This window comes from Oncorhynchus tshawytscha, linkage group LG24 (assembly GCF_018296145.1).
Source record: "Oncorhynchus tshawytscha isolate Ot180627B linkage group LG24, Otsh_v2.0, whole genome shotgun sequence".
In the NCBI taxonomy this organism is placed as follows: domain Eukaryota; kingdom Metazoa; phylum Chordata; class Actinopteri; order Salmoniformes; family Salmonidae; genus Oncorhynchus; species Oncorhynchus tshawytscha.
Window position 1 is genome coordinate 25,120,368 of NC_056452.1, and position 23,405 is coordinate 25,143,772.

The following is a 23,405-nucleotide window of genomic DNA, read 5'->3' on the forward strand; positions in this document are numbered from 1 at the left end:
ATTGTGCACAACTTTGTCTTGTACACTAAGGACCCAGGGAAGAGGTGCAGGTGACAGAATATAAGATGAATGTTTCTTTTTGAAATCTAGAAAAAAAAAATAGGAACTAGCAGCATGTTTCATGTTTTTGTGGCTCCAATGGGCACGCAATCAACACTAAACAATTTAGGAGTGGAAGAATATTGTCTGGTATAACGAATCCAGGTCTTGTGTCATGCTAATGGAAATCAGGAATTGGCATAAACAGCATGAATCGATGGACCCAACCTGCCTGGTGTCAACGGTACACCTATCTAGCACTGGATCGAACCCTTCTTTGCCTCCAGAACTTCTTGGGGGCATGGTTTCACTGCCACCCAATCTGCAGCAGCTGCGTGATGCCATTGCGTAAGCATGAACCAACATCCCTGAGGAAAGTTTTTGACTTGTAGAATCCATGCCCAAAGAACTCAGGCTGTTCTGGAGGCCAAGAGGGGTCTGATCCAGTACTAGATAGGTGTACCTCTGGAAACTCTACTAGAGTCTGGGGTTCTTTCCTGTCAGGAAAATCTAGCTTAGCCTAAGAAAAAGTCCAGGGAAAAAACCCTTGGTGAAAGTAAATTCACTGTAGCTTCGTCCTCCCTCGGTGCCCATGTTAGGACTGTCGGGGATCTGTCCAGGAGGGAGAGGAAGAGAGAGAGAGAGAGAGAGAGAGAGAGAGAGAATGTGCATGCCTTTTCAACAGTCTTCAGGTAGGGTAGAGATTGTGAAAGGGAGTATCCACTGTCTCCAACGAATCTCTTCTCCCACAGTTATTTTCTGGGACACTGCACTATACAACTTTATTTGACGGCAGAACAATCAGAGGCTGTAAGCTTGTAAGTACAGTATCCTTACCTACTTAGATCATTGTGAGTGAGTGAGTGAGTGAGTGAGTGAGTGAGTGAGTGAGTGAGTGAGTGAGTGAGTGAGTGAGTGAGTGAGTGAGTGAGTGAGGATTTGTTGGTCACGTCACCTCGACAGACATCTCATGATTACTCTCAGAGTCTCTATCTCAGAAGGTTATTTTGTTTTCCTCAGCGCTAATGACAGTCTGTGTTAGATGGTGAATTCATCTGAACTCTGGGTGTTTCTTTGGTAGGCCTACTAAGGCTGTGGAGAGAGGAAAATGCATAAATGTGGAGAAGTTCAGGCTTTGCAGATTACATGCAGGGGGGAGAAGTTTTGGTGCGGGGGGAGCCCCAGGTTGCAATTCAGAACCTCTCATACCCATTTTACAACGCCAAAGTATTTTTTAACTCATTGACTTTTGTAGATAAGTCTAAACAGCTCTATTTTTCTCAATGTCTATTTTAAAGCGTAAGTGTGTATACACTACTGTATTTATACTTTGGATATGGTCTTTCAAAAGGGAAAGTAATTTAAAAAACTGCTTGAGTGGGACTTGAAAACTATTCAGATTCACCCAGAATTTCTCCTGACCTGTTCTTAAATATCACTACAGCTCCACAGTTGCCATGACTACAGATCAGGGCTGTGGTTAATTCCAGTCCTTCAAGACATAGAACTACTGCTTGAAGCATACAGTCTATGTCCAATCTGATGTAGGTTAATGTAGGTTAATGTATAAGCTATTCATGTTTTGTGGTATTTGTTCTTTGTGCTTTAGGACACATGGCAAAATGCTTCTGCTGTTTCTGAGTCTCTGTTTGCTCACTTCTAATGTCCAGTCAGAAAAACAAGGTAAACTGCACACTTTATACATTATTATGGTTGTTATGAGTGAGAAAGTTATTCGTTCAAAGATCATAGCCCCGAGACATACTAACCTCCCCTGTTATTGTATTGGTGAGGGGTTAGCATGTCTTGGGGGTAAGATCTTTGACCCTCCCATCATTATTCACAATTAAATCATCAGGAGTATTCATCATCGTGGTAGCAAACACATTATTGTAGAAGTGTTTAGAAACATATGCTGTTCTTATTTATAAATAAAGTGACTCCAAAATGACACAATACATTATTTACCATTCATTTCTATTGAGCAGAAAATAACTGAAACACAACCAAAACTAACATTGTGCATTAAACAAGAGGGGGGTTCTACTAAGCTACAGGGCAGTCGGAAAGTTTTCAGACCCCATTCCACATTTTGTTACGTTCCAACCTTATTCTAAACTGACTTAAATAAATAAAAATTAATAATCAATGCACAATACCCCATAATGACAAAGCAAAAACACGTTTTTATGGGCATTTTTGCAAATGTATTAAAAATAATATCAGAAATACCTTTTTTTACATAAGTACCCAGACCCTTTGCTATGAGACTTGAAATTAAGCTCAGGTGCATTCTGTTTCCATTGATGATTTCTAAATTAACATTGTAGTGATTGATGAAAACCCCATTTTTTTCTGAGCTTGCGAGTTTGCTTGTTCTTAACAGCTTTAACTTGTTACCTTTCAGAATCCCTTCCCTGGCATTTCACACAGACTATCCAACCCCGAAATCGGTTCTATCCCAGCCACCATAAGGAATGAGTCCTGTATTGCTGCTGACCCTTCTGTAAACAGCAAGGGAAGTAACTGCATAACTCTTGATTCTGTCCCTGTTAGACCACGTGCTCCACATCTGAGACACGGCTGATAACATTTGCGGTTTAGGACACTGTCGTCAACCCCCCGCATCTTTGTTCTTCCCTGGCCTGTTGCCAACTCGCACGGCTGAAAAGTGAGCAGAATTGGATTTGACTCTCAGAGCAGCCTGCGCTATTTCGTTCCAGTAAGAATGCTGAGCCACTACACGGCAATAGCACAATGCCGTATCTACACTGGACCGTGAATGTTCGTCTTGTGAGATTGTTACATTACTTGTTAGTTTTCACTGCATGGTCGCAAATAGAAGCACAAGCACTTTGTCATTATGAGGTATTATGTGTAAAACATATATTTAATCAAATTAGTAAAACAACTAAATGTGAAATAAGTCCAGGGGTCTTCAACGTTTCTGAAGGTGCAGTACATGATAATTGTTTATTCTAGTGTGCCCACAAGACTTACAACACTATGATATTATGTTGCATGTTCATTCCTTGATATAGTTTGATACCCAATATTATCCATTGATATCCTTTCATTCATTGATATCCGATACTATGTTGCTTGTTGATTAATTCATGTCCTTGTTTGTTTTCCAGGGGTTAATGTAACGTGTGAAAATCAATCGGTTGTAGCAGGACAGAACCACAACCTGACATGTAGAGTGGATTACAGTGATGCATATCAGAATAAGACGGGTGATGTAGGTAACAGTGAGACGGGATGTAAAACTGAACAGTATTTCTGGAAGGATAAATCAAAAACTCCAATACGAAATTGTGATTGTACAAAAGATTGTAACACTACGATAACAACCAACACCTACTTTTGTGAGATCAAAAATGTTACCAAAGCTGATGAGGGAAACTACACTTTTACCATTAACACAAACTGTGGCAACGGACATGGCACATTGAATGTTTCCGTTACATGTGAGTACAATGTTAATATACAGTGACCAGTGTTACACAGGTTAAATGGGTTCATGTGATATGACCAGGAAAAGGTCCAGTAATTCAAATTAAATGTGATAATACAGTATTCATATACACTGAGTTAACAAAACATTAGGAACACCTGCTCTTTCCATGACATAGACTGACCAGGTGAATCCAGGTGAAAGCTATGATCCCTTGTTGATGTCACTTGTTAAATCCACTTCAATCAGTGTAGATGAAGGGGAGGAGACAGGATAAAGAAGGATTTAATTTATTTAGCATTGAGATAAATGAGACATGTCTTGTGTATGTGTACCATTCAGAGGGTGAATGGGAAGACAAGATTTAAGTGCATTTCAATGAGGTATGGTAGTAGGCGCCAGGAGCACCAATTTGAATGTGTCAAGAACTTCAACGCTGCTGGGTTTTCACGCTCAAAAGTTTCCTGTGTGTATCAAGAATGGTCCACCACGCAAAGGACATCCAGCCAACTTGACACAACTGTGGGAAACATTGTAGTCAAGATGGGCCATTATCCCTGTGGAATGCTTTCGACACCTTGTAGGATCCATGCCCCGATGAATTGAGGCAGTTTTCAGGGCAAAGGGGTGCAACTCAATATTCGGAAGGTGTTCGAGTGTGTTGTACACTCAGTGTATATATTCCATATGGGGCTTGATACTGCAACATTTGTGAGTATTCTGAGTGCTAAACTCTATTTTCTCAGTGAGAAATGAAAAACAAGCGTTTCTGGGATCGTCAGGTCACCTATCGTCAGCATCATCACTGTTCTGGGTTTTCTACTGTTTCGCATCGTAAGACTTAATAGTTCCTTGAGAAACAATGACAAAGTTACCAGAGAGGCCCTAAACCAGAAGCCTGCATAACTTTCAATCTGGAAGAGTGGTGTGTTGTGTGTGTGTGTGGTGTGTGTGTGTGTGTGTGTGTGTGTGTGTGTGTGTGTGTGTGTGTGTGTGTGTGTGTGTGTGTGTGTGTTGTTCTACTATCCTTGTGGGGACAGAAAAATCTCATTTACACAAGTAGTCAAACTCCTAAGTCAATAATGATTACGGCTGTGAGTCTGTCTGGGTATGTCTCTAAGTCAATACTTTGTAGGAGCTCCTTTTGCATTGATTACAGCTGTGAGTCTGTCTGGGTACGTCTCTAAGTCAATACTTTGTAGAAGCTCACACAGAGTGAGTCCATGCAATGTATTATGTGATTTGTTAAGCAAATGTTTACTCATGAACTTATTTAGACTTGCCATAAGAAAGGGGTTGAACACTTTTTTACTCAAGACATTTAAGATTTTTATTTTTTACATTATTTGTAAAACCTTTGAAAAACTTAATTCCACTTTGTCATTATGGGCTATTGTGTGTGGACCAGTGACCCAAACATCTCAGTTGAATCTATTTTCAATTCAGGCTTTAACACAACAAAATGTGGACAAAGTCAAGGGGTGTGAATACTTTCTGAAGGCACTGTGTCATTTGATGTGTTGTATTATTCTGTAAAACTCACAAACAGTGATTTACCACTAAGCTTGGTTTGTATAATTGATGTAATATTCTAAATGGGAATTTTGTTATGAATATCGTTATTGATTTATGTACAAATACACCTTTGGAAATAACCAGTCGTTATAATGTTACTTCTATCATATAGAGCTTGTTGTCTTGTATTTAATTATTATCCACACCAATACTGTATATTTCAGACATCACAGTACATACAGTAGCTCTCAGGTTGACATTTATTTGGATGACTCATGTATGTGGAGGCAGCTCTGCAGAGTGGTTACTAGCTGGCACAACAACAAAGTCATAAAACCTAACCATAACTTTAACCCTAAATAGCATTTTTCAAATCAACATTTTTACATCTACAGTGTTAAATGTAACACTTAATGTGTATATGTGACCCATCAAAATAGTTGTATTAAATAAACACTGTTCAAAGTGTTGACAAACTAACACTCCTAGTGTCTTGGTTCCCTAACACCATGGGTGTTGCAAATTCAGACTTTGAAACTATTAGAGATGATGCTGCTACACTTTTTACTTTTATTCCATAACACAGTATTTGGGGGAGAGTGTTGTTTTAACACTGTAAGACCATCTGCATTTTTTTACTCAAATACTTCTAGTAAGTTCAATGAAAAGTAATTATTACTTAAATTGACTTCAAACTAAATTAGAAGTCAAATCAACAACATTATGCATGCTCTACTGCATGTTGATGTTTGTGAATTGTTTTTAAAATCACCCACCCAAGGCAGAGCTGGAGGCTGGGACGAGAGGCAGTCCCAAAAAGTTTGTGGCGGGGGCACACGTGGAGTGTGGCTAAGTCAGGTAGGAGACCTGCGCCAACTCCCCGTGCTTACCGTGGAGAGAGTTGGACCGGGCAGGCACCGTGTTATACCGGGAGGCGCACGGTGTCCCCGGAGCGCACTCTGCCAACCCGGATGTTCTAGCTATGTCTGAATCCTGGCTTAGGAAGACCACCAAAAATACTGAAATGTTCATCCCTAACTACAACATTTTCAGACGAGATAGAACTGCCAAAGGGGCGTTGTTGCAATCTACTGCAAAGATAGCCTGCAGAGTTCTGTCCTACTGTCCAAGTCGGTACCTAAACATTTTGAACTTCTACTTTTAAAAATCCACCTCTCTAAAAACAAGTCTCTCACCGTTGCCTCCTGCTATAGACCACCCTCTGCCCCCAGCTGTGCTCTGGACACCATATGTGAACTAATTGACCCCATCTATCTTGCTTACTTGCCAACCGGGTTAAATAAAGGTGAAATAAAATAAATAATATATCTAGATCTAACCTCTCTACCTCTATATATACAGTTGAAGTCGGAAGTTTACATTCACTTAGGTAGGAGTTATTAAAACTCGTTTTTCAACCACTCCACACATTTCTTGTTAACAAACTATAGTTTTGGCAAGTCGGTTAGTACATCTACTTTGTGCATGATACAAGTAATTCTTCCAATAACTGTTTACAGACAGATTATTTCACTTATAATTCACTGTATCACAATTCCAGTAGGTCAGAAGTTTACATACACTAAGTTGACTTTAAACAGCTTGGAAATTCCAGAAAATTATGTCATGGCTTTAGAAGCTTCTGATAGGCTAATTGACATCATTTGAGTCAATTGGAGGTGCACCTGCGGATGTATTTCAAGGCCTACCTTCAAATTCAGTGCCTCTTTGCTTGACATCATTGGAAAATCAAATGAAATCAGCCAAGACCTCAGAAATAAAATTGTAGACCTCCACAAGTCTGGTTCATGCTTGGGAGCAATTTCCAAACGCCTGAAGGTACCATGTTTGTCTGTACAAACAATAGTACGCAAGTATAAACACCATGGGACCACGCAGCCGCCATACCGCTCAGGAAGGAGACGCTTTCCTTCTCCTAGAGATGAACGTACTTTTCAATGCCAGAACAACAGCAAAGGACCTTGTGAAGATGCTGGAGGAAACAGGTACAAAAGTATCTATATCCACAGTAAAACTAGTCCTATATCGACATAACCTGAAAGGCCGCTCAGCAAGGAAGAAGCCACTGCTCCAAAACCTCCATAAAAAGGTTTGCAGCTGCACATGGGAACAAAGATCGTACTTCTGGAGAAATGTCTTCTGGTCTGATGAAACAAAAATAGAACTGTTTGGCCATAATGACCATCGTTATGTTTGGAGGAAAAAGGGGGAGACTTGCAAGCCGAAGAACACCATCCCAACTGTGAAGCACGGGGGTGGCAGCATCATGTTGTGGGGGTGCTTTGCTGCAGGAGGGACTGGTTCACTTCACAAAATATATGGCATCATGAGGAAGGACAATTATGTGGATATATTGAAGCAACATCTCAAGACATCAATCAGGAAGTTAAAGCTTGGTCACAAATGGGTCTTCTGATGACCCCAAGCATACTTCAAAGTTGTGGCAAAATGGCTGGAGGACAGCAAAGTCAAGTTATTGGAGTGGCCATCCCAAAGCCCTGACCTCAATCGTATAGAAAATTTGTGGGCAGAACTGAAAAAGTGTGTGTGAGCAAGGAGGCCTACAAACCTGACTCAGTTACACCAGCTCTGTCAGGAATGGGCCAAAATTCACCCAACTTATTGTGGGAAGCTTGTGGAAGGCTACCTGAAACGTTTGACCCAAGTTAAACAATTTAAAGGCAATGCTACCAAATTCTAATTGAGTGTATGTAAACTTCTGACACACTGGGAATGTGATGAAAGAAATAACGGCTGAAATAATTTTCTCTAGTCTTATTCTGACTTTTCACGTTCTGAAACAAAGTGGTGATCCTAACTGACCTAAGACAGGGAATTTTTACGAGGACTAAATGTCAGGAATTGTACAAAAATGTAGTTGACAAAGGTGTATGTAAACTTCCCGACTTCAACTGTATCCTCTCTACCTCTATATTTATCCTCTCTACCTCTATATTTATCCTCTCTACCTCTATAGCTATCCTCTCTACCTCTATAGCTATCCTCTCTACCTCTATATTTATCCTCTCTACCTCTATATATATCCTCTCTACCTCTATATTTATCCTCTCTACCTCTATAGCTATCCTCTCTACCTCTATATTTATCCTATCTACCTCTATATTTATCCTCTCTACCTCTATATTTATCCTCTCTACCTCTATATTTATCCTCTCTACCTCTATATATATCCTCTCTACCTCTATATTTATCCTCTCTACCTCTATATTTATCCTCTCTACCTCTATATTTATCCTCTCTACCTCTATATATATCCTCTCTACCTCTATATTTATCCTCTCTACCTCTATAGCTATCCTCTCTACCTCTATATTTATCCTACCTCTATATTTATCCTCTACCTCTATTTATCCTCTCTACCTCTATAGCTATCCTCTCTACCTCTATATTTATCCTCTCTCTACCTCTATATTTATCCTCTCTACCTCTATATTTATCCTCTCTACCTCTATATCTATCCTCTCTACCTCTATATTTATCCTCTCTACCTCTATATTATCCTCTCTATCTCTATATTATCCTCTCTACCTCTATATTTATCTACCTCTATATGTATCCTCTACCTCTATATTTATCCTCTCTACCTCTATCTATCCTCTCTACCTCTATATTTATCCTCTCTACCTCTATCTATCCTCTCTACCTCTATATCTATCCTCTCTACCTCTATCTTTATCCTCTCTACCTCTATATCTATCCTCTCTACCTCTATCTATCCTCTCTACCTCTATATCTATCCTCTCTACCTCTATCTATCCTCTCTACCTCAATATTTATCCTCTCTACCTCTATATTTATCCTCTCTACCTCTATATGTATCCTCTCTATCTCTATCTATCCTCTCTACCTCTTTATCTATCCTCTCTACCTCTATATCTATCCTCTCTACCTCTATCTATCCTCTCTACCTCTATATCTATCCTCTCTACCTCTATATTTATCCTCTCTACCTCTATATTATCCTCTCTACCTCTATATTTATCCTCTCTACCTCTATATTTATCCTCTCTACCTCTATATTTATCCTCTCTACCTCTATATTTATCCTCTCTACCTCTATATTTATCCTCTCTACCTCTATATTTATCCTCTCTACCTCTATATTTATCCTCTCTACCTCTATATTTATCCTCTCTACCTCTATATTTATCCTCTCTACCTCTATGTTTATCCTCTCTACCTCTATATTTATCCTCTCTACCTCTATATTTATCCTCTCTACCTCTATATTTATCCTCTCTACCTCTATATTTATCCTCTCTACCTCTATATTTATCCTCTCTACCTCTATATTTATCCTCTCTACCTCTATATTTATCCTCTCTACCTCTATATTTATCCTCTCTACCTCTATGTTTATCCTCTCTACCTCTATATTTATCCTCTCTACCTCTATATTTATCCTCTCTACCTCTATATTTATCCTCTCTACCTCTATATTATCCTCTCTACCTCTATATTTATCCTCTCTACCTCTATATTTATCCTCTCTACCTCTATATTTATCCTCTCTACCTCTATATCTATCCTCTCTACCTCTATATCTATCCTCTCTACCTCTATATCTATCCTCTCTACCTCTATATTTATCCTCTCTACCTCTATATTTATCCTCTCTACCTCTATATATATCCTCTCTACCTCTATACTTATCCTCTCTACCTCTATATTTATCCTCTCTACCTCTATATTTATCCTCTCTACCTCTATATCTATCCTCTCTACCTCTATATCTATCCTCTCTACCTCTATATTTATCCTCTCTACCTCTATCTATCCTCTCTACCTCTATATTTATCCTCTCTACCTCTATATTTATCCTCTCTACCTCTATATTTATCCTTATCCTCTCTACCTCTATATTTATCCTCTCTACCTCTATATTTATCCTCTCTACCTCTATATTTATCCTCTCTACCTCTATATTTATCCTCTCTACCTCTATATTTATCCTCTCTACCTCTATATTTATCCTCTCTACCTCTATATTTATCCTCTCTACCTCTATATTTATCCTCTCTACCTCTATATTTATCCTCTCTACCTCTATATTTATCCTCTCTACCTCTATATTTATCCTCTCTACCTCTATATTTATCCTCTCTACCTCTATATTTATCCTCTCTACCTCTATATTTATCCTCTCTACCTCTATATTTTATCCTCTCTACCTCTATATTTATCCTCTCTACCTCTATATCTATCCTCTCTACCTCTATATCTATCCTCTCTACCTCTATATTTATCCTCTCTACCTCTATATTTATCCTCTCTACCTCTATATTTATCCTCTCTACCTCTATATATATCCTCTCTACCTCTATACTTATCCTCTCTACCTCTATATTTATCCTCTCTACCTCTATATTTATCCTCTCTACCTCTATATCTATCCTCTCTACCTCTATATCTATCCTCTCTACCTCTATATTTATCCTCTCTACCTCTATCTATCCTCTCTACCTCTATATTTATCCTCTCTACCTCTATATTTATCCTCTCTACCTCTATATTTATCCTCTCTACCTCTATATTTATCCTCTCTACCTCTATATTTATCCTCTCTACCTCTATATTTATCCTCTCTACCTCTATATTTATCCTCTCTACCTCTATATTTATCCTCTCTACCTCTATATTTATCCTCTCTACCTCTATATTTATCCTCTCTACCTCTATATTTATCCTCTCTACCTCTATATTTATCCTCTCTACCTCCTATATTATCCTCTCTACCTCTATATTTATCCTCTCTACCTCTATATATATCCTCTCTACCTCTATATTTATCCTCTCTACCTCTATATTTATCCTCTCTACCCCTATATTTATCCTCTCTACCTCTATATTTATCCTCTCTACCTGTATATTTATCCTCTCTACCTCTATATTTATCCTCTCTACCTCTATATTTATCCTCTCTACCTCTATATTTATCCTCTCTACCTCTATATTTATCCTCTCTACCTCTATATTTATCCTCTCTACCTCTATATTTATCCTCTCTATCTCTATATTTATCCTCTCTACCTCTATATTTATCCTCTCTACCTCTATATTTATCCTCTCTACCTCTATATTTATCCTCTCTACCTCTATATTTATCCTCTCTAGCTGTAAAGTATTTGCCCCCTTTCTGATTTTCTCTGTTTTTGCATATTTTTGATACTGAATTTTATCAGATCTTCAACCAAAACCTAATATTAGATAAAGGGAACCTGAGTGAAAAAATAACACAACAATTGCATACTTTCTTCATACACAAAGTTATGCAACACCCAAAGCCCCTGTGTGAGAAAGTCATTGCCCCCTTACACTCAATACCTGGTGGTACCACCTTTAGCTGCAATGAATCCAACCAAACGCTTCCTGTAGCTGTTGATCAGTCTTTCAGCTCGCTGTGGGGGAATTTTGGCTCATTCTTCCATGCAGAACTGCAGTAACTCAGCAACATTTTGTGGGTTTTCAAGCCTGAGCTGCTCGTTTCAAGTCCTGTCATCTCAATTGGGATTAGGCCTGGATTTTGACTAGGCCATTCCAAACCTTCACATTTGTTGCTTTTTAGCCATTTTCATGTAGACTTAATTGTGTGTTTTGGATCATTGTCTTGCTGCATGACCCAGCTGTACTTCAGCTTCAGCTCCCTGACGGATGGCCTGACATTCTCCTGTAGAACTCTGATACAGAGCAGAATTCATGGTTCCTTCTATTAAGGCAAGTTGTCCAGGTCCTGAGGCAGCAGAGCATCCCCAAACCATCACACTACCACCACCATGCTTCACCGTTGGTATGAGGTTCTTACTGTGGAATGCAGAGTTTGGTGTTCGCCAGGCATAACGGGACCCATGTCGTTCAAAACATTATACTTTTGACTCATTTGTTCACAGAACATTCTTCCATGAGTCTTGATGATCATCCAGGTGCTTCCAGGGGCTGTTCGGGAAACTCGAGTCAACTTTTGGGATGTGATGGGTCCCATTTATGTCTGATAAAAATCAAACACTGCATTCCATATAAGTTGTCTGTTGTTTTAATGTGAGACTGAATGTGTGTGTGTTCCAGGGGAGGTGTTCCTCATGATGGAACAGATGAAGGTGTCCGTAGCAGACCTGGACTCTGTCCCTCTAGACCACGTGTAAGTGTTTCAATGTTCACTGGGTTCTTAACCAGGAAGTGTTTGTCAGTGCTCAATGTCAGGCTCATTGCTCAGTGAGGTGGTGATGTGTGTCTGTGAGTGTATTTCTGTCTGTTAGGTTCAGCTACTCCGAGTGTGTAACGTTCTTCTCTTTATCTTCATGTTAGGCTGAGTGAGGCAGGGGCCAAGCCTTGGTGAGACATGAGGGCAAAGGATCCGAGGGCTTCCTGGAACACGTCTTCAAATACGCTGCGAAGGAACTGTTTGGTCTGGATGTCGACCAGATCACATACAAGACTCTCAGGTGAGGAGGGGAGAGAGATGGAAGACCTTGAACTGAGACCGTTGGAGAGGGAAGAGCGCTGACCTGGGTTCAAATACGCCTGGATTATTATTGTTTATTTAAATACTTATTTTCTGTGTATTTTTTTTATTTAATTTTTAGATAATGTGGCTTGAATCAATTACATCTATTCAAAGTATTTTCAAAAACATTATTTAAACCAGCAAAACAGGTCTGGGCCTGCATCCACAAAGCGTCTCAGAATGGAACATTGGCCCCAAGCGCTGAGAATAGAGACATTTTACTCTTCTGGGTCAAATAAAAACCAGCTGTGCATGAAGCCTCTTTAGTCATAAGAGTCACACCAAGTCAACAGATATTTAGGAGACCTCGTGAGCTGCCCTAACCAGTTAAGAGTTACCAGCAGATGTCTTGGTAACAGAACATTGCAGTGAGTCAGTGATTCCTGCATCACATGCAATTGCTTTTGAGTTGTTAAAATGATATTTCATCAACCATAAATAATCTAGACCTGTAACATACCTCTTTCACATAACATGCCTAAATACTTAGAACCACCAGGCTAATAAATAAACCTGTTTTTCTTTTGATTATTTAATGACCTACTTCATGTTATTTCAAGTGATCCCTTTGGAACGCAACATCACGTTGTTTAAAATATCTCTAAATTGTGAAAAACCTATAAATGTAACGGCGTTCTTCGTTTGTCGAAAGAGAGGACCGAAATGCAGCGTGGTGGTTACTCATGTCTTTAATGAAAATATGACGATACATGAAATAACTAATGAATACAAAACAACAAACGGAACGTGAAACCTAATACAGTGTTCTGGTGAACACTACACAGAGACAGGAACAATCACCCACGAAATACAAAGCGAAACCCAGGCTACCTAAATACGGTTCCCAATCAGAGACAACGAGAATCACCTGACTCTGATTGAGAAACGCCTCAGGCAGCCAAACCTATGCAACACCCCTACTCAGCCGTAATCCCAATAATACAAAAACCCCAATACGAACCACAACATATAAACCCATGTCACACCCTGGCCTGACCAAACATATAACGAAAACACAAAATACTATGACCAAGGCGTGACAATAAATTGGGAATTGAAGGCATCTATAGTGTTAACTTCAATAGTGTTAGATGAAAATGACAGCTCTTTCAAAAAGTTGCAGCGTTATATGCAACATTATCGGCAAGTGACTTGATGCCTACTGTGCCAAAGCGATTTAGAGTCGTTAAACGGGAGTGACGACGAGTGTGTTGACAATGGTAATATTATAAAATTCTGCTTTTAACAACTTTCAAAATTTGTATTATCAAAAAAGGTTATGCATGCCAACATGTTAGGCAATAAGAGTAGGCAAAGTGATCGTGTCAGAAAGAAATGATATCTACCTTTTTACCATTACAACATTTGATGTACAGTCACATTCACTGTAGTTGTCTGGAGCCTGCTATAGAGTTCACAGTGGGCGATGCCTCATCGTGATCGTGGTCGTGGTTATTCTCCATCATTTGCAGCAATGTCAATGCACGTCATCACTATCTTTCCTTTGGGGTACCTCAAACTGTCGTGATTACCAGCTGAGATATACTTTTATAAGTCGATTTTATTCCTGGCTCAGAGTTTGGAGAGTTTTTGTTGTCTTAAAACAGGTTAACAGGATTCCTAGGACCTTTTCTGAGATGCTTTGTGGATACGGGCCCTGGTCCAAATGCATGGGAGTATATAAATATATATATATATAAATATAATGTCTTTGAAAGTAATTGAAATACCTTAAATAGTATTTGAACTCAGGAGAGGGAAGGATGAGAGCGGAGAGGGGTAGAAAAGAGAGTAAAGGAAGCAGGCTGTAAAAGAGGGAGTGAATTAAAAATATATCCCACCTCCCTGCCTCCCTCCATCTCAACCCTTTCCTGCCCCCTCCTCTCCCCTCTCCTCCCTTCCTCTCTCCCCCTCCTCCCTCCCCGCCTCCCTTCCTCTCCCCTCCCCCCGCCTCCCTTCCTCTCTCCCCTCTCCTCCCTTCCTCTCTCCCCCTCCTCCCTTCCTCTCTCCCCTCTCCTCCCTTCCTCTCTCCCCCCCTCCTCCCTCCATCCCCCGCCTCCCTTCCTCTCTCACTCCCTCCCCCCTGCCTCCCTTCCTCCCTCCTCCCTATCTCCCCCTCCTCCCTCCCTATCTCCCCCGCCTCCCTTCCTCTCTTCCTCCCTATCTCCCCCTCCTCCCTCTCTCTCCTCCCTCCTCCCTCTCTCCCCCCCCGCCTCCCTTCCTCTCTCCCCCTCCTCCCTATCTCCCCCTCCTCACTCCCTCTCTCCCCCTCCTCCCTTTCTCTCTCCCTTCTCCTCCCTTCATCTCTCCTCCCTCCTCCCTCTCTCCCCCGCCTCCCTTCCTCTCTCCCCCTCCTCCCTTCATCTCTCCCCCTCCCTCCCCCGCCTCCCTATCTCCCCCTCCTCCCTATCTCCCCCTCCTCCCTCCCTCTCTCCTCCCTCCTCCCTCTCTCCCCCCCGCCTCCCTCCCTATCACCCCCTCCTCCCTCTCTCCTCCCTCCTCCCTCTCTCCCCCACCTCCCTTCCTCTCTCCTCCCTATCTCCCCCTCCTCCCTCCCTCTCTCCTCCCTCTCTCCCCCTCCTCCCTTCATCTCTCCTCCCTCCTCCCTCTCTCCCCCGCCTCCCTTCCTCTCTCCCCCTCCTCCCTTCATCTCTCCCCCTCCTCCCTTCATCTCTCCCCCTCCTCCCTTCATCTCTCCTCCTTCCTCCCTCTCTCCTCCCTCCCTCTCTCCCCCCCTCCTCCCTTCATCTCTCCCCCTCCTCCCTTCATCTCTCCCCCTCCTCCCTTCATCTCTCTCCTCCCTCCTCCCTCTCTCCCCCCTCCTCCCTTCATCTCTCCCCCTCCTCCCTTCATCTCTCCCCCTCCTCCCTTCATCTCTCCCCCCTCCTCCCTTCATCTCTCCCCTTGCCTCCCTCCTCTAGGAACCGTGACTTCCAGGAGGTGTGTCTGGAGCGGGATGGGGAGGTGCTGCTGCAGTTTGCATCCGTCTACGGCTTCAGGAACATCCAGACTCTGGTCCACCGCATGAGGACAAGACACATCCCCTACCAACTGGTGGAGGTGCTGTCATGCCCCGGCGGTAGGTCACATCTACTTCCTGGTCCTGGTTTGGTTTTGGGTTAATGTGACGAGGCAGCTGTCAACCTGTTTGTGTTGAGCTGAACTGGATATAGAAACTAGAAAAGGGATTTAGTGTAATCTTTATTTTTGTATTTTATACTTTGTTTGACCGCCGTTCTCCCCCTCTCTCTCCCCAGGCTGTGTGAGTGGTCGTGGGCAGGCAGAGGGAGAGACAGGGGGTCGGGTGGACAAGGCCTTGGTTCAGCAGATGGAGGACGCCTACAGCAGTCTAACAGTCAGGCTGCCTGACACAAACCCTGACCTACTCATACTCTACCAGGATTGGCTGGAGGGACAGGACTCAACGCATGCCAACACACTCCTACACACACAGTACACACAGCAGACCCCCAGCCAGACACAGACACACATACAGTGGTGAGACACACACACACACACAAACCCAAACACACCTCAACATCCAAAAGCCCAATCAATCACTGACCCTCTGTCTTCTAAGGACCCACTGCAGTGGTTTCCATAGGTACCATTGTATAGGCGGGGATGGCCAGAGGGCCTGGATGCTGTGATTGTGTTCCTTTGCTCCCTGCCTAAAGAATCATCTCTGGAAAACACCCATATATCCAAGACTTGATTCTGAACTTCCTTACTCGACCAGAAGGTGGTGCTGTTATCCCATCCGATGTACTGCTCTCGAGTGTTGTGGAGGCTGATCCACTGCTTTCACCATGGAGGGAAACAGCAAATATTTGTGCTTTGTTCCAGAGGGAATTCATGATGTGACAGACACATTTGTGACATTGGGAAAACAATTGTATCTGATCCAAGGGGATGAAGCAGGAAAACTATCAATCAAACTGTGTCCTGTTAACATGTAGTGAATGTGAAACCTGTAAGTAGGACTAAAAGCAGTCTTAGAAGTGATCCAAACAGTTGAAATAAAACCAGTTGTACTTGTTTCAACTGACAAATGGACACGTTGTTTTGTCTCCTGTGATTCCAACATGCTGAATGATCAATCAAGCGATTGAAAGTGCTAGTAGCTCTTCTCACTAATAATGCTGGTAGTGTGGCTGCCATTTGCAATGCACGAGTTCATCCATGTCATGAGCACTGGAATTATCTTAGCTATATGATGTCCATATGAGATCCACTCACCGGACAGTTTATTAGGTACACCACCCTGTTCACAAAAATTGATCACTTCTACAGACAGTGAGTCACGTGGCCTTGGCTTGCTATATAAAGCAGGCAGACAGGCATCGAGGATTTCAGTTACTGTTTGATTGAACATTAGGATGGGCAAAACGAGTGACCTAAACGACTTTGAGCGTGGTACGATCGCTGTTTCCAGGCACACCGGATTCAGTATTTCAGAAATGGCCGCCCTCCTGGGATTTTCCTGCACCATAGTGTCTAGGGCAAAGCTCTGCAACAGGTCGATCGCGGACTACCAGTAGCTCGCAGTCCACCTACCAGTATCTCACAGTCCACCTACCAGTAGCTCACAGTCCACCTACCAGTAGCTCACAGTCCACCTACCAGTAGCTCACAGTCCACCTACCAGTAGCTCACAGCCCACCTACCAGTAGCTCACAGTCCACCTACCAGTAGCTCACAGTCCACCTACCAGTAGCTCACAGTCCACCTACCAGTAGCTTGCAGTCCACCTACCAGTAGCTCACAGCCCACCTACCAGTAGCTCGCAGTCCACCTACCAGTAGCTCACAGCCCACCTACCAGTAGCTCACAGTCCACCTACCAGTAGCTCACAGTCCACCTACCAGTAGCTCACAGCCCACCTACCAGTAGCTCACAGTCCACCTACCAGTAGCTCACAGTCCACCTACCAGTAGCTCACAGTCCACCTACCAGTAGCTCACAGTCCACCTACCAGTAGCTCACAGTCCACCTACCAGTAGCTCACAGCCCACCTACCAGTAGCTCACAGTCCACCTACCAGTAGCTCACAGTCCACCTACCAGTAGCTCACAGTCCACCTACCAGTAGCTCACAGTCCACCTACCAGTAGCTCACAGTCCACCTACCAGTAGCTCACAGTCCACCTACCAGTAGCTCACAGTCCACCTACCATTAGCTCACAGCACACCTACCAGTAGCTCACAGTCCCCCTACCAGTATCTCACAGTCCACCTACCAGTAGCTCACAGTCCACCTACCAGTAGCTCACAGCCCACCTACCAGTAGCTCACAGTCCACCTACCAGTAGCTCACAGTCCACCTACCAGTAGCTCACAGTCCAACTACCAGTAGCTCACAGTCCACCTACCAGTAGCTCACAGCCCACCTACCAGTAGCTCACAGTCCACCTACCAGTAGCTCACAGTCCACCTACCAGTAGCTCACAGTCCACCTACCAGTAGCTCACAGCCCACCTACCAGTAGCTCACAGTCCACCTACCAGTAGCTCACAGTCCACCTACCAGTAGCTCACAGTCCACCTACCAGTAGCTCACAGTCCACCTACCAGTAGCTCACAGCCCACCTACCAGTAGCTCACAGTCCACCTACCAGTAGCTCACAGTCCACCTACCAGTAGCTCACAGTCCACCTACCAGTAGCTCACAGTCCACCTACCAGTAGCTCACAGTCCACCTACCAGTAGCTCACAGTCCACCTACCAGTAGCTCACAGCCCACCTACCAGTAGCTCACAGTCCACCTACCAGTAGCTCACAGTCCACCTACCAGTAGCTCACAGTCCACCTACCTTCATGAACCAACATCCATGAGGAACGTTTTTGACTTGAAGAATCCATTCCCCAAAGACTTCAGGCTGTTCTGGAGACAAAGGGGTGTCCGATCCGGTACTAGATGGGTGTACCTAATAAACTGTCTGGTGAATGTATAATCAGGGTCATGGTGTTCTTTCCTGTCTGTAAAATCTAGCGCAGCCTAAGAAAAAGTCCAGGGAAAAACCCTTTGTGAAAGTGAAATCACTGTAGCTTTGTCCTCCCTCAGTGCCCATATTAGGACTGTCGGGGATCTGTCCGAGAAAGAGAGAGAGAGAAGGTGTTGCATTCTTCAAGTAGGTTCGGGGTTGTGAAAGGGGTATCCACTGTCCACCCAATCTCTTCTCCCCCAGTTATTTTCTGGGACACTGCACAATACAACTTTATTTGATGGCAGAACATTCAGAAGCTGTAAGTTTGTAAGTACAGTATCCTTACCTACTTAGATTATTGTGTGCATGTGCCTGCCAGCCTTCCTGCCTGCCTGCTAGCCCTTAAAACACGCGTGAGTGAGTGAGTGAGTGAGTGGTGGTGGTGAGTGAGTGAGTGAGTGAGTGGTGTGGTGAGTGAGTGAGTGAGTGGTGAGTGAGTGAGTGAGTGAGTGAGTGAGTGAGTGAGTGAGTGAGTGTGTGTCAGGATTTGTTAGTCACGTCACCTTGACGGACATCTCATGATTACTCTCAGAGTCTCAATCTCAGAAGGTTATTTTGTTTTCCTCAGAGCTAATGACAGTCTGTGTTAGATGGTGAATTCAGCTGAACTCTGGGTGTTTCTTTGGTAGGCCTACTAAGGCTGTGGAGAGAAGAAAATGCATAAATGTGGAGAAGTTTAGGCTTTGCAGATTGCATGCAGGGGGAGAAGTTTTGGTGCGGGGGAGCCCCAGGTTGCAATTCAGAACCTCTCATACCCATTTTACAACGCCAAAGTATTTTTTAACTCATTGACTTTTGCAGTTAAGTCTAAACAGCTCTTTTTCTCAATGTCTATTTTAAAGCTTAAGTGTGTATACACTACTGTATTTATACTTTGGATATGGTCTTTCATGAGGAAAAGTAATTTTAAAAACTGCATGAGTGGGACTTGAAAACTATTCAGATTCACCCAGAATTTCTCCTGACCTGTTCTTAAATATCACTACAGCTCCACAGTTGCCATGACTACAGATCAGGGCTGTGGTTAATTCCAGTCCTTCAAGACATAGAACTACTGCTTGAAGCATACAGTCTATGTCCAATCTGATGTAGGTTAATGTATAAGCTATTCATGTTTTGTGGTATTTGTTCTTTGTGCTTTAGGACACATGGCAAAATGCTTCTGCTGTTTCTGAGTCTCGGTTTGTTCACTTCTAATGTCCAGTCAGAAAAACAAGGTAAACTGCACACTTTATACATTATTATGGTTGTTATGAGTGAGAAAGTTATAGGTTCAAAGATCATAGCCCCGAGACATACTAACCTCCCTGTTATTGTATTGGTGAGGGGTTAGCATGTCTTGGGGGTAGGATCTTTGACCCTCTCATCATTATTCACAATTAAATCAGGAGTATTCATCATTGTGGTAGCAAACACATTATTGTAGAAGTGTTTAGAAACATATGCTGTTCTTATTTATAATAAAAGTGACTCCAAAATGACACAATACATTATTTACCATTCATTTCTATTGAGCAGAAAATAACTGAAACACAACCAAAACTAACAACAAATGCATCCAACAAGTTTGAAAAGTCAAATTGCCTGCTAGGAATATGGGACCAAATACAAAACCTTTCGATACTTTATATATAAGAATCTTCATTGGTGTCAATATTTATGAACCCTGCCATGTTGAGAGAGAAAAAGACGTGATTAAATGTAATTGTTTTGTCATGTTCAGATTGAACACAGACAGTTTTGTAGCTTCATTGATGCTGACAGAGGTGTATAAATTCCAGTGGTGGAAAAAGTACCCAATTTCCATACAAGAAAAGATGCCTTTTAATAGAAAACGACTGAAGTAAAGTGAATGTCACCCAGTGAAATACTACTTGATTAAAAGTATTTGGTTTTAAATATACTTCAGTATCAAAAGTAAAAGTTAAAATAATTTCACATTCCTTATTTAAGCAATCTAGACGACAAGATTTTGTATTATATATTGTTTTACTGTTAGCCAGGGGCACACTCCAACACTCAGCGTTTGCATTGGGTAGAATTACCCTCTTACATTTTTGTGCATTAAACAAGAGGGGGGTTCTACTAAGCTACAGTGCAGTCAGAAAGTATTCAGACCCCATTCCACATTTTGTTACTTTCCAACCTTATTCTAAAATGGCATTTAAGTTATTTTATTCTAAAATAACTTAAATAAATAAAAATGAATAATCAATACACAATACCCCATAATGACAAAGCAAAAACAAGTTTTTATGTACATTTTTGCAAATGTATTAAAAATATTATCAGAAATACCTTATTTACATAAGTACCCAGACCCTTTGCTATGAGACTTGAAATTAAGCTCAGGTGCATCCTGTTTCCATTGATTATCCTTGAGATGTTTCTACAACTTGATTGTAGTCCACCTGTGGTAAATTCCATTTATTGGACATGATTTGTAAAGGCAAAATTTGTATTTGGCCGCCTCGCTTCGTGTGATTTTCTGGATTTTTTTTCTCATTTTGTCTGTCATAGTGGAAGTGTACCTATGATGAAAATTACAGGCCTCTCTCATCTTTTTCAGTGGGAGAACTTGCACAATTGGTGGCTGACTAAATACTTTTTTGCCCCACTGTACATATGAATGTGAATGTACATGTTTGTCATGTACAGTATATGAACACCATTATCATAATGTAAAATGTACTGGAACAATGCTATGATATTATGTTGCATGTTCATTCCTTGATATAGTTTGATACCCAATATTATCCATTGATATCCTTTCATTCATTGACATCCGATATTATGTTGCTTGTCCATTAATTCATGTCCTTGTTTGTTTTTCCAGGGGTTAATGTAACGTGTGAAAATCAATCGGTTGTAGCAGGACAGAACCACAACCTGACATGTAGAGTGGATTACAGTGATGTAGGTCAGAATAATCTGGGATGTAAAACTACAAATTGTTTCTGGAAACATAAATCAAAATCTCCAATACGAAATTGTGATTGTACAAAAGATTGTAACACTACGATAACAACCAACACCTACTTTTGTAAGATCAAAAATGTTACCAAAGTTGATGAGGGAAACTACACTTTTACCATTAACACAGACTGTGGCAACGGACATGGCACATTGAATGTTTCCGTTACAGGTGAGTACAATGTTAATATACAGTGACCAGTGTTACACAGGTTAAATGGGTTCATGTGATATGACCAGGAAAATGTCCTGTAATTCAAATTAAATGTGATAATACAGTATTCATATACACTGAGTGTACAAAACATTAGGAACACCTGCTCTTTCCATGACATAGACTGACCAGGTGAATCCAGGTGAAAGCTATGATCCCTTGTTGATGTCACTTGTTAAATCCACTTCAATCAGTGATGATGAAGGGGAGGAGACAGGTTAAAGACGGATTTAATTTATTTAGCATTGAGATAAATGAGACATGGCTTGTGTATGTGTACCATTCAGAGGGTGAATGGCAAGACAAGATTTAAGTGCATTTCAATGAGGTATGGTAGTAGGCGCCAGGAGCACCGGTTTGAGTGTGTCAAGAACTGCAACGCTGCTGGGTTTTTCACACTCAAAAGTTTCCTGTGTGTATCAAGAATGGTCCACCACGCAAAGGACATCAAGCCAACTTGACACAACTGTGGGAAACATTGTAGTCAAGATGGGCCATTATCCCTGTGGAATGCTTTCGACACCTTGTAGGATCCATGCCCCGATGAATTGAGGCAGTTTTCAGGGCAAAGGGGGGTGCAACTCAATATTAGGGAAGGTTTTCAGAATGTTTTGTACACTCAGTGTATATATTCCAAATCGGGCTTTTTACTGCAACATTTGTGAGTATTCTGAGTGCTAACCTCTCTTTATTTTCTCAGTGAGCAATGAAAAACAAGCGTTTCTGGGATCGTCAGGTCACCTATCGTCAGCATCATCACTGTTCTGGGTTTTCTACTGTTTCTCATCGCAAGACTTAATAGTTCCTTGAGAAACAATGACAAAGCTACCAGAGAGGCCCTAAACCAGAAGCCTGCATAACTTTCAGTCTGGAGGAGCTGTGTGTGTTGGTTCTACTATCCTTGTGGGGACAGAAATATCTCATTTACATAAGTAGTCAAACTCCTAAGTCAATAAATACTTTGTGGAAGCTCCTTCTGCATTGATTACCGCTGTGAGTCTGTCTGGGTACGTCTCTAAGAGCTTTCCACATTTGGATTGTTCAAAATGTTCCCATTATTCTTTTCTAAATTCTTCAAGCTCTACCAAATTGGCTGTTGATCATAGCTAGAGAACCATTTTCAGATATTGCCATAGATTGACTGTCTTCTTGGCAACTCTAGTTTAGATTTGGCCATGGTTTATTGTCCAGTTGAAAGGTGAATTCATCTCCCAGCGTCTAGTGTATTGGATTTGCCTAAAAAATAACACTTTGTATTCAGGACAAAAACTGAATTACTTTGCCATGTTTTTTGCAGTACTACTATAGTGCCTTGTTTCAAACATGATGCATGTTTTGGAATATTTTTATTCTGTACAGGCTTCCTTTTCACTCTGTCAATTATTATTATTTATTTACCTTTATTTAACTAGACAGGTCAGTTATGAACAAATTCTTATTTACAATGACAGTCTACCGGGGAACACTGGGTTAACTGCCTTGTTCAGGTGCAGAACAACAGGCTTTTACCTTGTCAGCTCAGGGATTCAATCCAGGAACCTATTGGTTAATGGCACAACACTCTAACCACTAGGCAACCTGCCGCCCCATCAAACTAGTCAAGGTTAGTATTGTGGAGTAACTACAATGTGTTTGATCCATCCTCAGTGTTCTCCTATCACAGCCATTAAACTATGTAA

General features: G+C 41.8%; 2 long non-coding RNA genes across 2 annotated transcripts; both read left to right on the forward strand.

The window, feature by feature from the left end:
* Positions 1-714: 714 nt before the first annotated feature.
* On the forward strand, positions 715-16,610 carry LOC121840701. Its single transcript, XR_006079829.1, has 7 exons — positions 715-857; positions 1,649-1,722; positions 3,177-3,509; positions 12,116-12,188; positions 12,356-12,492; positions 15,476-15,633; positions 15,812-16,610. It is a non-coding gene; the product is annotated as an uncharacterized LOC121840701 (long non-coding RNA).
* Positions 16,611-18,703: 2,093 nt separating this feature from the next.
* Positions 18,704-22,720, forward strand: LOC121840702. Its single transcript, XR_006079830.1, has 4 exons — positions 18,704-18,806; positions 19,683-19,756; positions 21,376-21,684; positions 22,427-22,720. It is a non-coding gene; the product is annotated as an uncharacterized LOC121840702 (long non-coding RNA).
* The last annotated feature ends 685 nt before the right edge of the window (positions 22,721-23,405 follow it).